We start from the raw sequence: 16228 nt of genomic DNA on the forward strand, positions 1-16228 counted from the left end.
TTATTTTTGATTTCTTTTCCTGTAAACATGCAGTGCACTGAGGCTATTCCATTCCTTAAGACAGCCCTACACCTTGCCTTTGTAATCTCTTATATAACGTGGAAGCACAAAGAAACTGCTAAGCTCACGTCATCTCAAGATCATCTCCCAGCCCTTGTATTTTCCCATCCTAAAAGCAGCCTAACTGAAAGTAAGTCATACCTCGCTGGACCAGTAGAAGTGGATGTGGGCGTATTTGTGGTCTGGGAAAACATTGTAATTATCTGTGAGGCTGTCCTAAACTCTTGCAATCATTCTTTCCTCTCTCATTCATTCATTCTGCAAACATTCGTTGAGGGCCTGCTTTGCTCATAAAGGCAAGCTGAAAGCTTCAGGAATTTGCTGTAGCTGAGGAGCCCTGGGAACACAGCCGATGAACCAGGGGATGCCGGTGAGGCCCTAGATGGAGTGACGGTCCCCCGAACAAAAAGATCAGGTGGATTCTGGTGAACCGGCCAAGGCCTGTGGTCCTCTTGAGCAAGTCTCTCCTGTTCTGGAAACCAAAAGTGCCCTTCTTCATCTTCAGAGACATTTTACTCTTACATCCACTTTTTCAGACTGAGCTGTCTCTACGAGTTAGCAGTTGAAAATCCATTACAGAATCACTTTCCATTAGAATTTGGTCATCCACATTTGTTTGAAATAGATGTGGGGATTGGAGGGTGGGGGACAAATTGCCATCCCTCTAAATAGCTATCATGCTAAAAAGTAGGAACAGTATGTAAAGGAAGCAGTAGTGGCAGCCTTTAGGAAAAATGGAACAGAGAAGAGCTGTGAACAAAGCTCACTTATTTCAAATAAACATGTTTTTAAAAATAGATTGACATCTGATGTTACATTTCATTCTGACAAATTACTGAACAGCTGACGTTATTGTTTCCTATGTAGGTTATTAGAATTATTGGATGCTATGATAATTAGTGTTTCTGGGTTGGATTTTTGAGATAGTATGCAAATCATAAGCACAGTTTCAATAAAACACATATTCTGTGAGGCATGTTGAACTTGTATTATTTGGAATTGAGAAGAGCAAAACTTGCTGACAAAACAGTGCCCGTATCATAAACAGAAAGTAGCTGTTCCTGCACAGACTGTCCGTCTTTACTTTCATAAAGGGTACATAATTGTTAAACCTGACTACATCTTTTGGGGGGAAATCCTATGCTTTTATTTAAATGAACACTTAGTGTTTCACACTGCCTTTTGATCAACTCTCAAAGTGTTTGTTTTGCAGCTGCAATTTGAGCGTGACCGGTCATTTCCGCACCCCCCACCCCAAGTAATGAAAACAATTTTGCATGGCCTCCATCTAACCCAGAAAGCATGTTCTTACCACCTATGCAAACAACGAATACAAAATGTGGGGTACACTAAATGTGAATTTTAAAAAAGGCGATTCTTGGATTATGGAGCTCTATTTTTGAATTTGTAATTTTTTACATGTGGCTTAATCATCAATAGAGAAGAGCATGAATGTGTTTTCTTGTTTTGCTTTGCACATGTTTCTCTTTGCTGATTTTTTTTTTATCGTTGGCAAGATTGTATGAAAATAAGTATTTTGCAAGCACGAGTGGAATTGGATATGTTGAACACACACGGGTTTATATACTGTATTTAGCCTGAAGACTTTCCTAAAGTATTTTGTTCTAAAAATAACCTGCCATTTTCTATAGATTTTAATTTTTTATATCTTCTAGGGTTTATCGTGGTCACAAGGAGAGAATGTGGCTTCCAACAGTGCTAACAATTTTAAAATGCTTTTGTAGAGACTTAGAGCTGTTTTGGAAAGCTGTGGAGCTTCGCAGCCACTGGTCACAATAAGAATAAGCTCATGGAACTTATGGTAGCAGTCTACAGTGGATTAGGTTCTAGATCCATCTCACATTCATTTAAAAACTGGTGTTTCCCAATTTTGGAGGGAAGGGAGATCCATTGCAGGCTCGGGAGGCTTTTTGAGTCTCATACGTGTACTTTCCCCAAGATTCTGTTAAGCCTCTTCTGAATGACTTGTCTGAGATTCTGATACCCAGCATTCACTAGAATCATCTAGAGAACTTTTAAAAATGCTTGGGTCCCACTCCCAAGCTTTTGCTCTAACTAGTATAGGGGCAGGTCCCAGAAATTGCCGTACATTTTAAAGCTCTTGGGGGTTTCTGATATGTAGTCAGAACTGAGAACCACTGTGCTTACACCATCCCTATGGTGAGAATCACTGCCATGTGAAGCACTCAGGAGTGACTCAGACTCCTCTGTTTCGTTGGAGAAGAAAGGAAAAAAAGATTGAGAATTACTGATATTAACATCCTGTTTGAAATAAGGGAGCCTTTCTGATTTGAGGCCCTGTTTGGGAGCTTGGAGCATTTTGTGGGCGGCCCCGCACTTTTGCCACTCTGGTGGGATTTGGTGGTCTTTAGTATGCTAGATCGGACAGAGTTCCCTGTGGGGTGTGCATCTTTCCCAGAGCCTTTTCCCTGGATGCCGCCACAGGACCAGACCCACAGGGGAGTAGGGAAGTCATCCTGAGTTTAAAAATGCTGAAGCGAAGCCTTCAGTGGCTTGGAGAACCTGTCCTGATTTTGATGGAACAATTGTTTCTGTAGTAATTACAAATAGCCGACTCCAGGCTGCCACCTAGTTTCCTAGTTGGCTCATTCTCTACTTCTCCACAGGGTAGTTTCAGAAGTGATTTTACTTTTAAAATGACTGTAAAGCATTTTGTTTGGAGTCTTTTTTTTTTTTTTTTTAGTAACCCCCAGTATTTATTCTTGTAATTAAAAAAAAATCAAATAATACTCATCTAAAAATGTGGCAATAATGTTACCTATGGAGGCAAATGAAATTTACTTTTGATCTGTGGTGAGCTGCACTTACAACATCTTCAAAGTAGTCTGCTATGCTTTTTCAGGTGGTTTCATCCTGTTGAGCATTATGCTGCCTACCAAAAAACAAAACAAAACAAAACAAAACACAATTTACCTGGTGTTTTCAACATTTCAAGGAGTGAAGATCTAAGTAGAAATCCAAATTGGAAATCCTCCTTTAGAAAAGCCCCTTGAAGCAGAGTTCCCTGTCGCGACGGTGAAAAGGCAGTATGGTTTCCTAGGTGCTATTCTAAGTGGTGTGGTGTCATGACATCAAAGGGGAAGGCAGATCCAGTGTTTTCTGAAGCTCAGGTTCTCTTCTGTAGGCCTTTCGGATATGTGTTTATGTTCCCTATCGGTTTGCTCACCAACTGTGCCTCTCACCACTGGTTAAAATCGAATTCAAGCCCCATTACCAAAATCGTTTCTTCATTGAACTCCTCAGTGTCACACTGGAATTTGTGTAGTTGTCTCACAAGCTGCATGTCCTGTCACTGTACACGCAATGCTTTGGTACTGTTCATGCACCATTCGTAGTGATTTCTGTATGATTTTCTTGTTTTGTTGTACGGTAATAATGGAAGGCAGGATGTCTTTCCTTGAGGCCGAAGAAAAGTGTGTCATTTTAAATTATTTTAGAACAAGTGCATGAGATGTGTCACTGACTTCTGTTATTTATTTGTATGTTTTATTATTCCAGGTGTATGCACTTTTAAAAAGCAAAATTTATATTTTTATGTTTAAAACGTTTTATTTCTGGAACAGCAGTTGATTATATAGTATACAGTTGGAATTAAGAGAAAAGTGGAAAATGTAACAATATAATAAATTTATTACATGATGCCCTCTTTAAGCCATATTCCTCTTTCTCCCCCTTACCAACATGTATCTTTTTGGTATTGACTAGCCTTGAAAATTAAGCAGAAATTATCTTTGTACCACACTGATCTCTACAAAACTCTTTAGAACCGTAGTGTTAAATGAAAAAAAGCAAGTTAACAGAAGGATATAGATACTCTATATGTAAAATTTTAAAACAAAAAAATCACATCTATGCTTAATTTAATTTTCACAGTTGGGGATTATTATTCCCACTTTTCCAAGAGGCAGATTGTCCTCGGCCATGGGGCCGAGCAAGAACTCACAGTCTAGCTTAATTCCAGTGAAGGAGCCATTCTTTTCTGTGCCCTCTCTTGTGCCCGGATAACCTCCTTTTTAACTGTCTTGTTCTGATAAAATGTTCTCCACGGTCTTTACCTCCCCTTAGGACAGGACTCCCTGTTGAGGATGTCACATTACTTATGACCACTTGGGGGCACCAAAGATCACCATCATGAAATGGAATTTAAAAGTCTAGTGCGTGTGTGTTCTATGCCTGACTGTTGAAATGCTTATTCATTATGAATTGAGTGCATTTTCAGTGAGCAGGGGTTTCAGTTTATAGGAGTACCTCACCAGCCATCATTTTTCCTGGAAACTACTAAATGGAGGTCATAGAGGAGATCTTGTTTTCTAAAGCACAGCATGATGATTTAGGGTTAGGGCAGGGAAACCTTTCCTAATCCAGGACACATGTGAACCACATGCCCTAAAACCGAGGTGCAGCACTTACAAACCTCTAGTTTTGAATAGTAAAGTTTTGCTTTAGGTTCTCTAAAGAGTTTAACCATGTAGTACACTGATTGATTATTCAGGAAGCTTCATTATGCCTGAAAGTATTTGCATGTCGTGAAATACATAGATTTAATAGTTCTGCAGATATTTAAGGATCATTTTGTCTCCATAGAATTTGGAAGATTATTTTTAAAAATTTGAATGATTAGATCTCCCTGTACACCTTTCTGTCCTCTGTCAGTCTTCCCGGAAAAAGCCAAAGGCATATAAAGCCCTAGGCCCTGGACCACATGTTTCTGTATGCCCAGGGAGTGATTCTAGGCCACTGTAACTCTGCAGGATATGGCTTAGGCCTGTTCCCCACCCTCAATGTCCCTTTTCTCTTTCTGAGGCATGCTCCTGCATTCTCCCAAGTGAAGGTTTTGGTTTTCCTTTTTGTAGACCTGGGTCTCAGGCATCTCCACCCAGGTCACCTGGGAGATCACCTCTCTCTGGGTGGGTTGGGTGTATCTCATTTAGAACCCTCTGGAATTCAGTCTTGATTTGGTCTGGTCTTAGCCATGTTTCTCATCCCCTGTCAACACTTGCTACTTGGAGAGAGGACCAGGGCTGTCTCCCAGAGTGATAGGTTTTTGCATCACGTCATATAGCCTGATGGCCTGGCACCTCATTTCTTAATGAACGTTCAGAGATGTGATGTTAATTTGACTTGCTCTTTGTATTTCTAACAGCTTAGTTTTTCTTGAAGTGAGAAGGTGATGTGAGTGAAACCAGGCTCTCCCGCACTTCACCTCTGCTTTGGAAGAATCCACAGAGGCCCACAGCATACAGATCGAGTTCCCAAGACTCAGGGACCGTGTTGGATTCGTCATCCCTTCAGAGAGTGGGGAAGGCAAGGCACTTGTGGAGGTAGTGCAGGGTGGCTGAGGATGGGCGGCGCCAGCTCCGGGGTTTCAAATCCATACAAGGCTGTGGTGGGAAGAGTGCCCCTTCACTGTGGCACTCAAAATTGAAGTCCTGATTCCTTCAGTTAGCAGTGCTTCCTGTGTGCCCAAATGCTGAGGGAATGAGCCCTGTGGGCACCTCCGAGACAAGCCTTCTAGGCAGAATTCCAGGAAGTGGGCTGGAAGAGGGATGAGAACATGGCGATGCCTTGAGAGAAGAGCAACGAGTAAATGGTGTGGCGGGTAAGCACTGAAATGTTAATTATCCGTAACCAACTTGACCCCCTGACTATCTCATCTCTTTCATGGCTCTACTGAGATGTCACCTTCTCCGTGAGGCCTTCCCTGACCACCGTTTTAAGACATTGCAACCTGCTTCATGTTCTCTCCCTCCTCCCTACTTTATTTTCTTCATGTAACTTGTCACCAACTACCAAGGTCTATGTGCAGTCTATCTGCAACATCGCCTACAATATATATGCAACATCAGTCTATCTGCAGTACATATGCAACATATAGTCTATCTGCAACATAAAATGTATTCAGTATATTTGTAATATTTGGTCTATATGCAATGGTATATATGCTACATCAGTCTATAAACAATAAATATGCAATATATAGTCTGTATGCAGTCTATGTGCAATATATATGCAACATAGAGTCTGTACGCATGTATATATGCTCAGCTCTGTGGCTTGCTTACCTGTTTTGTTCACTGCTCTTTTCCTGGTACCTGACAGAGTGCCAGGCATATAGTAGTGAGTATCCAAATTAATGGATTTGTTTGAGTAATCCACTTAACCATTCTGAGTCCCCTTCCTATCTGGAAGATGAAGAACAGTACCTTGTCATGGAGTTGTGAGGGTTAAATAGGAAGATTACCCATAGAGTCCAGGACAGTGCCTGGCATTGAAAAAGCCCTCAGGGAATAAGTGCCATTCCTACATTATAATAACAATAGGGATGGAGAGAGGGACTGAGCCGAAAGGGAGCTTTACAGAGGAGGGGTCATGGGAACAAAGCTCACACATTGTTGACTGGGGAAACTGCTTATAGTTGGAACCCCAGGAATCCAATTTTCCTGGAATGTCGGGCAAAAAGGCAGGAAGCAGTAGATGGAGGGGGAAGGGAGGCTGGCAGAGGCCTCATCTAGAAGGACCTTTATTGACCTACTACGTTTGTCGTGAAGCAAATGAGAATTCAGGAGAAATTTTTAATTTAGGAGAAAGATGAGATCCAGTTTGTGCCTTAGCAGGGTCACCATGGCAACGATGTAGCATCAGCGAGCCTGGGTTAGGAGCTTGTTGCAGGAATCTGGGTGCAGTCTGTGGAACACTGATCTAAAACAGTGTTGGGTGGAGGGGGGCCCGGGGGGGGGGGCTTTTGGAGGGGGGTGACGTGCTCAGGTCCCAGAGGCAGGCTGCTAGGTTTGAATGACTCCCTAGCTGGACAGCTTTTGGCAGATTATTTAACTTCTCTGTGCCTCAAATTCTTCACCTGTAAAATGGGGCTGATAGTGCCTATATGATCATTGGGAGGCTTAACTGGGATGACTGGTTTATTTACATTTAATGCATTACATTAATTATAAGTGGATTTTATTTTATCTACTGTCTTACTATTCTTTTGATGTTTGTCCCACCTGTTTTATATCTTTTTCTCTTCTTCCTTGCCTTTTAGATCAGTCAAGTATTTTTTAATTTCCAGTTTTTCGCCTCTGCTATTATTCATCCTTTTACTCTTTCTTTTTTTAGTGGTTATCCTTGTGATATCAGCATGCATTCCTGATTTATAAGAGTCTGAGAAAGCTTTGTAATTTTCACCCTTCAGAGTCTTAGAACACTTTGATTCCATTTTACCCTTTCTACCATTTTTTATTGGTGACTGTGCATTCCAATTCCATGTGTATTTAACATAAATAGATATATAACTCCCGTAACTAACGTCGCTACTAACGTAAAAGCCAGTGTTCATTTAGATGTACCAGCACGCTCACTTTCCATTACTGGTTGTCACCTCCTGCATTTCAGTGTGTTTCCTATAATCATTTTCCTTCTGCTTGAAGAATTCATTTTGGTTTCTTTCTCCCCCTCCGCCCCCAACCTGTGCTAATGATGCACTCTCTTATTTTCTGTTTGATTGGCAATGTCTTTATTTTGCCTCTACTTTTTGGAAGGTATTTTCACTGGGAATAGAATTCTAGGTTGGCAGTTCTTTCCTTTTCATTCTGTGGTATTCTGCTGTTATTATTTCTGTTGATAGATTAGTTATTAATGTCATGGTTGTTCCTTTGAAGGTGTGTTGTTTGTTTTTCTCCTAAATGCTTTGAAGATGCTTCTCTTTGTTTTTCATTAGTTTCATTTTTAAATTTGTTTTTATACTGTACTTTGTGAATCAGACTTGGAAACTTTTTAGCCATTATCTCTTTAAATGTTGCTTTGGATCCCTCTTCCCATCCCATCCTAGGACTCAGTCAATGGCATTACCATCCACCCCAGCTGCTCAGTCCAGACCAGTGATCCATCCTTGACTCTGGTCTTTCTCTCAGCCCCCCATCCTTACATCAGCTCCATTCACAAGCCCTGTCCTGATCCACTTCCACAATTATGTCCTAAATCTGTCTGCTTCTCCAACCCCATTTTATATCATTCTTTCTTCACTTCCAGGCACAGAAGCCACCTCTTCATGTCTTGAACACAGGGTCTTGGCACACCTGCCATTTCCTCTCAGGAATGCTCTTCCTTCAGACATTCATACAAGTCCTTTTTTCTCCTAGTGGAGCTCAGGAAGTCCTCCTTGGACCCCTGTATCCAGTGTTGCCCTCTTTATCTCATTACCCTATTTGTTTTTCACAGGCTCCATTATTTCACCTTTACACATATATAGACTGAGGCTCAGAGGGAATAAATAGATCACACAGGTAATGAGTGGTAGATCTTGGAGGTGAATTAGGCCTATTAAAGCTCGCGTTCTTTTTTTTCACATTATTACTCCCAATACCTTACATGATAGTAAGGGAATTGAATAATCAACATACAGAACCGCATTTAGCAATACAGTTACTAGAAGGAGAATCATTTCTAGATTGTATAAAGTCCTTTTCTTTGTAATCTCTGAGTAATTTTTATTATATAAATTCAGGAAGTGAGGAAGTTTTGCTTTTTGGTAACAGAATTTAAGGGAACCTCCTTGGCTGAATTTTTTCTTTTTTTTTTGAAACCATAAAGTAATCATTTTAGACTTAGAGAAAAGTTGCAAAAAAAAGTTCAAAGAATTCCTATATACTCTTCACCTACTGTTAGCATAATGTGTAACCATGTACAGTGTTCTAAACCAGAGATTAACATTAGTATAATACAATTAACTAAATTACAGACTTTATTTGGGTTTCACCAGTTTTTCCACTTCTGTCCAGTCTCAGGTCCCACAGTGGTCTTAATTGTCATGTCTCCTTGGTTCCTCTGATCTGTGACAGCTCTTAGTCTTTTATGACCTTGACAATTTTGAAGAGAACTGGCCAGTTATGTACAATGTCCCTGCATTTGGATTTCTATTGTGCATAGTCACAATTAGATTGAGGCTTTGCGGGGCTTTTTTGGCAAGAATGTCACAAAAGAAATATGCCCTTCTCGGTGCATCGTAGGGAGTACTTGATATTGATGAGTCATTACCAGCGATATCAGAACTTTGGTCACTTGGTCAAGGTGATGTTTTCAGGTTTCTCCACTGTAAAATTACTAATTTTCCCTGTGTACTTAATAAATGTCTTGGGAGAGATACTAGTAAACCAGGCAACTATCTCCTCAGACTTTGGCCAACTCTCCAAACTTTAGCATCTGTCAGTGGATCTTGCCTGCGACAATTTTTATTACTGTGATGTTCTAATGGCAAAAGAAAGGCATTTTAAAAACCCAATTTCATAAGAAGTCCCTAAGCAGGGCAGGTACAGGGGGTTGGATCAACACCTCATTGGTGTCATAAAGGACCAGGGTTCTTGTGCCGTCTGCCATTCTCAGCGTGGTGGCCTTCATCCCCAGATCTGGCCTTTAATAAGCATAAACTTGTCAAGCAGAGGCTAGACAACATCCAGTTAAAGAAGGTGGGACCTCTCTCTACCTAGGTCTCTTGACCAGTAAGAATGTTTCCCAGAGACCATTCCCAGGCCCCTCTAAAAATCCTTTCCTTCTGTTGACTAGGATCTTGGTTACCTGCCTATGACCAAGTTGCAGGAAAATTGAAGGAGGTGTCTGACATTTCTCGCCAGTGTTTGGGAGGGTACATGGGTGGGCTCTGGCAGAGAAGAGGCCCGGGGGAGTGAGTGTGGGGAGGCAGCCCAGCCCCGGAGGCAATGCCTTGCAACAGAATCTTTGGAAATCTCAGTAAATATTTGTGGAATGAATGAGGTTCTTTGTCTCTTGCCTGGAGACATAATCAGCCATTTACCTGGAGGCATTAGAGCTCTCGCTTGTGGAATCAGAGAGTGACTTAGAGAGTGAATCAGGGTGACAGTGAGGACATCTTGGCAGGATGGCAGAATGACAAATGCGGGTCTCTGTTTGGGGAATTCCCAGCTTTGCAACATCCTTAGCTTTCTTGTGCCTTGGTCTCCAGCAGGATGATGCATCTCTGGCCCTGTTCCCTCTCAAAAGCCTGGAGAGACCTTACAGATGCCCTTTTGAGGGAGGACAGAGAAATCTGTCTGCTGTTCCACCTCCCTCTACTCAAAAGGCTCTCCGGAGGCAAAGGGACACTGAAAGGAGGTCCCTGCCCCTAACACTCAGGCGTCTGGCTCTGGGGGCCTTGGGCGCAGCCTGGTAGCTTGTTTGGTAAATAATGACATTGTTATAAATATTTAATAAGTCAAGGGACTGCAGCACATGCAAAATTGATGAGGTCCCTGTGTGGGAAATGCGGGCTTTTCTCTGTGCGTGTGCTCTGGAGGACGCAGTTAGAGGCTGACGTCTGCTCAGGCTGACACCTGTATTTGTGGTAGGGCTGATGAATGGCCGGAGAAATATCCGCCATGTTCAGGAAGCATCGATCCATCATGCTGGAGTTTCGGCTGAGGGAGGAATTCACGGCCATCAATATTCTCCGTGTTTATTAAGCACCGCATGCTGCGGGAGGCAGTGAGTCCTGCACCGGTCCTGGGAGCAGCGCCTCCAGAAAGGGCACGGTGGCTCCTTGATGAATGACTTTAATAAGAAGCAGCTTGGAAGCACCTTCAAGTAAGAAACTAATAACAATAATTAGATGTTTCTTAATCATTTATTTATTTTATAATTTATGCCCTGCCTGCTTCTGGAAAAGGAATGGAAGTGGCTTGCAATTAAAACACATCTACCCAGGATGGTTCAAATGAAGATAAACACGAGATCAGAAACTGTATTGAGGGAGTGGATTTTTCTTAATCAACTTTCCCGCTACCCGCCGAGAATATTGTATTCCCTCTCCTCAGCAGTCACCTTTTGCTCCGCGGAGCTACTGGATGTAGCAAATGTAAAGCAGTGGCTGGAGGTGTCCTGGGGACAGGAGGATGAGGCGGGAGCACGATGTGACCCGTAGTCTCGGCATCTCGGCACTGGGCTCCCAGCCACATTTGCATTTCATTTATCATCGCTCCAAACAAATCTGTGTGTCTGTGGCAGGGTGGCATGAAAAATTAATGCCCCTGTGTCAGGCAGAGCTTGTCAGAGTGACAGTGCAGAAAGGAAATAACAAAGGGGCGACATGTGTGGCACTTTCTACTTAACAACCACTCTCATGTTCCCTGAACGCCTTCTCCTAAGCCTGTGGGGTTGGGCTAATGGGGCTTCAGCAGCCAGATCCTCCCTGCAAGCTGAGGACAGAAAGCCAGTCTCTACGCAGTAGCTCAGGCCGTGTGTCTGGCATGTGCTGTCTCCTTCTCACCCCCATGGGAGCAGAAGTAGCTGTGGTCAGAGCTGGGTGACCAGTTTCCCAGTCTTTGCTGAGCCCCGCTGGGCTCACAGAAGCAGAAAGAAGGCAGCCCCCCAGAGGATTCTCAGAAAGCAGGTTAGGGCAGAGACATGTTAAACAGGCTCCAGGGTGGGATTACGTGGGGGACAGGTGTGCAAGAGGACAGGGAGGGGAGGTTCGAATGTGTGATGCCTCCGAACCTGCGTGAGAGAGATAGATGTTTTCCTGCATGTGTAGATGCTCCACAGATGTTGGCCCACTCCGAATCTCACGCTGGCTTCTTTCTGACCTGTGGTCATAGTGGTGGGAAGAGCCACCTCCTTCCTGCAGTAGGGATGGTCTAATGGAGCAGTTTTGAAATCATGGATTCTGGAGCCAGACTGCCTGGGTTCAAGTCCCAGCTTTACCGCTTCCTCAAACTTTGAGGCCTTGAGTACATTTTTAAACATTTTTTGTGTCTCGGTGTCACATATATACCTAGAAAGAAGTCTGGTGCTTGGTGTTAATTGGGTTAGTGACGATTATTTCCCTGACCTTCATCCAAGGTGAGCGGTCAGGGAAGGGCATGGAACTCCCTGACCTAGCCTTGAGCCACATCAAAAAGGTCATGTGGCTGGAGCTGTGGAGCGAGCATTAGGAGCTTGTTGATTTGTTGAATGGCCTTGGGAAAATGTACATCCTCTTCTGTCTGGTTGACCCACCAAAAAAAAGAAAAGAAAAAAGAAATCCCTCTCGCCTCACTTCCCCACCAAGCATGAGTATAAATGTGATTTTAGGGTTATTAGATGAAGCACTCTGACCCCAGCTGGGGGTGAGCACAGCACTGTCTTCTTACGAAGGAGAAAGGAACGAAGCTTTCCTGCCCTCTGTGGAAATTTAGTAATACTCTTCAAGCACTGGATCTCTTTCCTCATTGCACATTAGAATCCCCTAGGGAGTTTTTAAAAAAGCATTCCTGAAGTCTGAAAGCCTCACGTAGAGATTCTGATTGATCTGAGGTGAAGCCTGGGTAGCAGTGTGTTTTTGTGGCTCCCTACAACACATTTACCTGTTGAACTAGTGAGGAGGTGATGAGTGAGTCCAGAGAATCTGCAGGAGGAAGGTGTGTGCACCTCTGCCCTAAGGGCTATGACATGATTTTGTACAGGATGACAGATAAGGCAAAAATTGTGAAGGTGGTTCCAAAATGTCTGGAGTTTGGACAGACTCTGAGGTAGATCGTTCACTGTTGGTTTGGGGCTAGCTGGGCCGTCAGGTCTCCTGCTCTAGCCCGTGAAATAGAAACTTTTGCCAACACTTAGGCAAGTGTTAGGAGGTGTTGAGAAGTGAGTTTATTTCCCTGGGTTAATGTGTATGTTCTCTGCAAGACAAACTGGCAATTGTCCTCAGTTCTATTCTTGACCCTGCGAGAGGCCGCATTTCCCAGCCTGCCTGTAGGTAGGTGTGGTCCTCTGACTAAATTCTGACCAGGAGGGTGTAAGAGGATGGGATACATGCAACTTTTGGATCACATCTTTTAAAAGGAAGCAAGTTGACCTCCTGCTCCTCTCTTTCCCCTTCCTGTCGGCTGGGAAATGGTGGCTCCTGCAGCAGAACCGAAGCCACACGTGAGGGCGGGCAGTGCAGTCCAGCGGCTCTGGACTACGGTGTGAGAGAGAAGAAAAGCCTGTTATTTTATTGAGGTCACCTCATTGTTAAGTGTTTGTTTCAGTGGCATAGCCTCCACTCTAACTAGCGTATGATTCCTTTGGCACCAACTTTGGCACACACCAGAATTCTAGGAAGAGGAAGGGGAAGAGTAGAAAGAGGAGGGGAGAAGAAGAAGGAAAGAGTGGGAGGATCTTCCCATGTCTTTGCCGCCTTGGTGATCTGTGTTCGTCTCCTCTCGAGTACCACAAAAGTCTTCCTTGTGGCCAAGTCTGTCCTCTCCAGCATCACCACCAAACGCTTCTTTAGTTCCACACACCTCTGATTGACAGCATGTATCACAGTTGTGATTTTCACACACCCCTTTGGCTCCTGTTTCACCCTCAGGTTGGCTCTCAGCTGCCTCAGGTTCTCGGGTCGTTGTCCAAATCCTGCCAGGGCCGGGGGATGTTATTCCTTGACCCCCTTGTCTCCGTGCTGTTAGGAAGCAATGATCTGAGGTCAGACCCTGTGCCCTGTTTCTTGGATCAAAATATGGCCCTGATGGAGGCTTTCATTTTCTCTGTAGATTCCATTTGGCGACCTAGCCTTTGAAGATTTGTTCATTCATTCAACACATATTTATTGAACACCTACTGTGCATCGGTCACAGTGTGCCAGTCACTGGGACAGAGTGTTGAGCAAACCCAATGTGCTCTTTGCTTCCATGCGGCTTGCAGTCAAGTGGGAAGAAAGCATTAACTGAATAACTTCATTGGATTCGCATTATTCATAGAGAAACATTTGTATTTTTCTACTTTGCTCAGGTCTATCAGAAGAATGAGAGCAATATTACCCATGAGTGGCTTTTTTTTCCCCTGGAAATGAAGAGAAATCTAGTGTCATTTTGGTTTTTGTGATTTAGACTTTTCCTCTCATAAGGCAAGCAAAGGAATAAGCTGGAGAAAAGGATTTTTACAGAACAGATAACAATTTAAAGCTGTGTGTCTGACTCTTTCTCTCTTCCAGTATCTTTCTGAAGTGTCCTGGCTTAAACCAAAGGGAAAGCTCTATACCACTCCTACAAATAAAAGCATCGTCCCTTCACACTTGAGACGTCAAGACAGCGAGAGAGGAGAGCTCAGTGTGGGGGTAGGGTTGTACCCCCAAAACCCGTGACCTTGAGAAGGTATTGCCAAAAGCGATGGAAGGATTCCCCCACTTCCAACCTCCCTAAACCCCATAACATCTGTGGAATCAGTGAGAGGATAGAGAAAAGGGCCAGGGAATACAGGACGATCCAAGGGACAAGTCCTGAGATCTAGGAGGGTGTGTGTGGGTGGGTCCTTCAGTGCTGTCTGGAGCCTGCATTCACAACCTGTAGGGGTGTAGGAGGGACCTTGTTGTGTGTGATCAGTACCTGCCAGGTAGCCCCTTGGGGAAGAGGTTATTGTGGAGGCGAGGGAAATAACTAAATGCATAAATAAGAGAAGGAACTTTCAATTATTTATTAAAGAAGGCTTTTCAGGGGCGCCTGGGTGGCGCAGTCGGTTAAGCGTCCGACTTCAGCCAGGTCACGATCTCGCGGTCCGTGAGTTCGAGCCCCGCGTCAGGCTCTGGGCTGATGGCTCGGAGCTTGGAGCCTGTTTCCGATGCTGTATCTCCCTCTCTCTCTGCCCCTCCCCCGTTCATGCTCTGTCTCTCTCTGTCCCAAAAATAAATAAACGTTGAAAAAAAAAATTAAAAAAAAAAAAGAAGGCTTTTCACAGACTGAATATGATAATATGCCATAAACCAAGGGGAGTGTTTACCTCAACTTTCTGCAACTGAGGTCAGTGAGACAATCTAATGATCAAACAAGGTAGAATTTTACTTCTCCTTTTGATCTCACAGTCCATCAACATGAGGAGTCGTTATGAAGCTCACTTTCAGCTCCTGGCATTGAACTACCTTCACCTATTTCTGAGAAAAGTCTCTGGACACGTGCAGGAATTCCTCAGAGTGCAAGAGGGGGAGTATCCTCAGGACTCAGAGCAGGGGCCACATGGTGAAGCCCTTGGGCTGCTGTGAGATTCTGGGGGAGGGATAATGGAAACACAAGCAGGGTCCTATGGAAAGGTATCATCAGAGAGGCAAAAGGAATTTTGGAGATAGAAAGCATGATTTTAAAAAATGGGATAGCATCATCAGATGAATAAATTAAAAGGCTTTATCAACAGATTCCTCTAGAATTTGGTTAAAAAGGACAAAAATCATAAAATCCAAGATATGAAACTAGATCAAATTATTCAATACTTATGTAAAAGAAGTTCCAGAAATACATAATGAAGTAGATGGAGGGGAAGAAATAATCAAAGAAAAGAAGAAAATTTGCTTGACCTGAATACTTAAATTTTCATATCAAAAAGACTTCCTGATTTATGCTTAGGATTAATTGGGGGAAAAAAAAAGTTCTGCACTTGGAGATGTTTTGTGGATTTTTATAAATTCTATGTATAAAAAGATATTAAAACTCGGGGAAAAGAAGAGCAAACTAAACCGAAAGCAAGCAGAAGGAAATAATAAAGGTTACAGCAGAAATTAGTAAAACAGAGACTAGAGAAATAATGGAGAAAAATCAACAAAACCAAAAGTTGGTATTTTGAATGAGTCAACAAAACTAGCAAATCTTTAGTTAGACTAATCAAGAAAAAAAGATTCAAATTACTAAAATCAAGAATGAAAAAGAGGACATTGTGATGTTATGATTGATTATAAGAAATATGTATTTGGTCTTCATCAGGTTCCTGGCACAGAGCTCCCAAAACCTTTGGAATTTCCTGATGTGAAAGGAGTGTCTTGTTATTCATGAGAAGCCCCTTCAACCACACCTGAGTTTACTTTAATGAAGTGATTTTGGGAAAGCCCCTGAGGAAGGAGTGGGTTGTTGGTTGCTAGGGGAACCACCTATGCTTAGAGATTTGGAAATTTCAGCCGCACCTCCAACTTTCAGAGACCAGAGAGGGTTGAGTTAATTACCAATGGCCAATGCTTAATCAATCATGCCTACTTAATGAAGCCTCCATAAAAATCCTTATTAAAGTACAGTGGTTGGGGGCACCTGGGTGGCTCAGTCAGTTAAGTGTCTTACTTCAGCTCAGGTCATGATCTTGCGGTTCATGGGTTGGAGCCCCGTTTCGGGCTTTGTGCTAACAGCTCGGAGCC

This window comes from Puma concolor, chromosome E3 (genome assembly GCF_028749965.1).
Source record: "Puma concolor isolate L17-30 chromosome E3, mPumCon1.1.hap2, whole genome shotgun sequence".
Taxonomy (NCBI): Eukaryota; Metazoa; Chordata; class Mammalia; order Carnivora; family Felidae; genus Puma; species Puma concolor.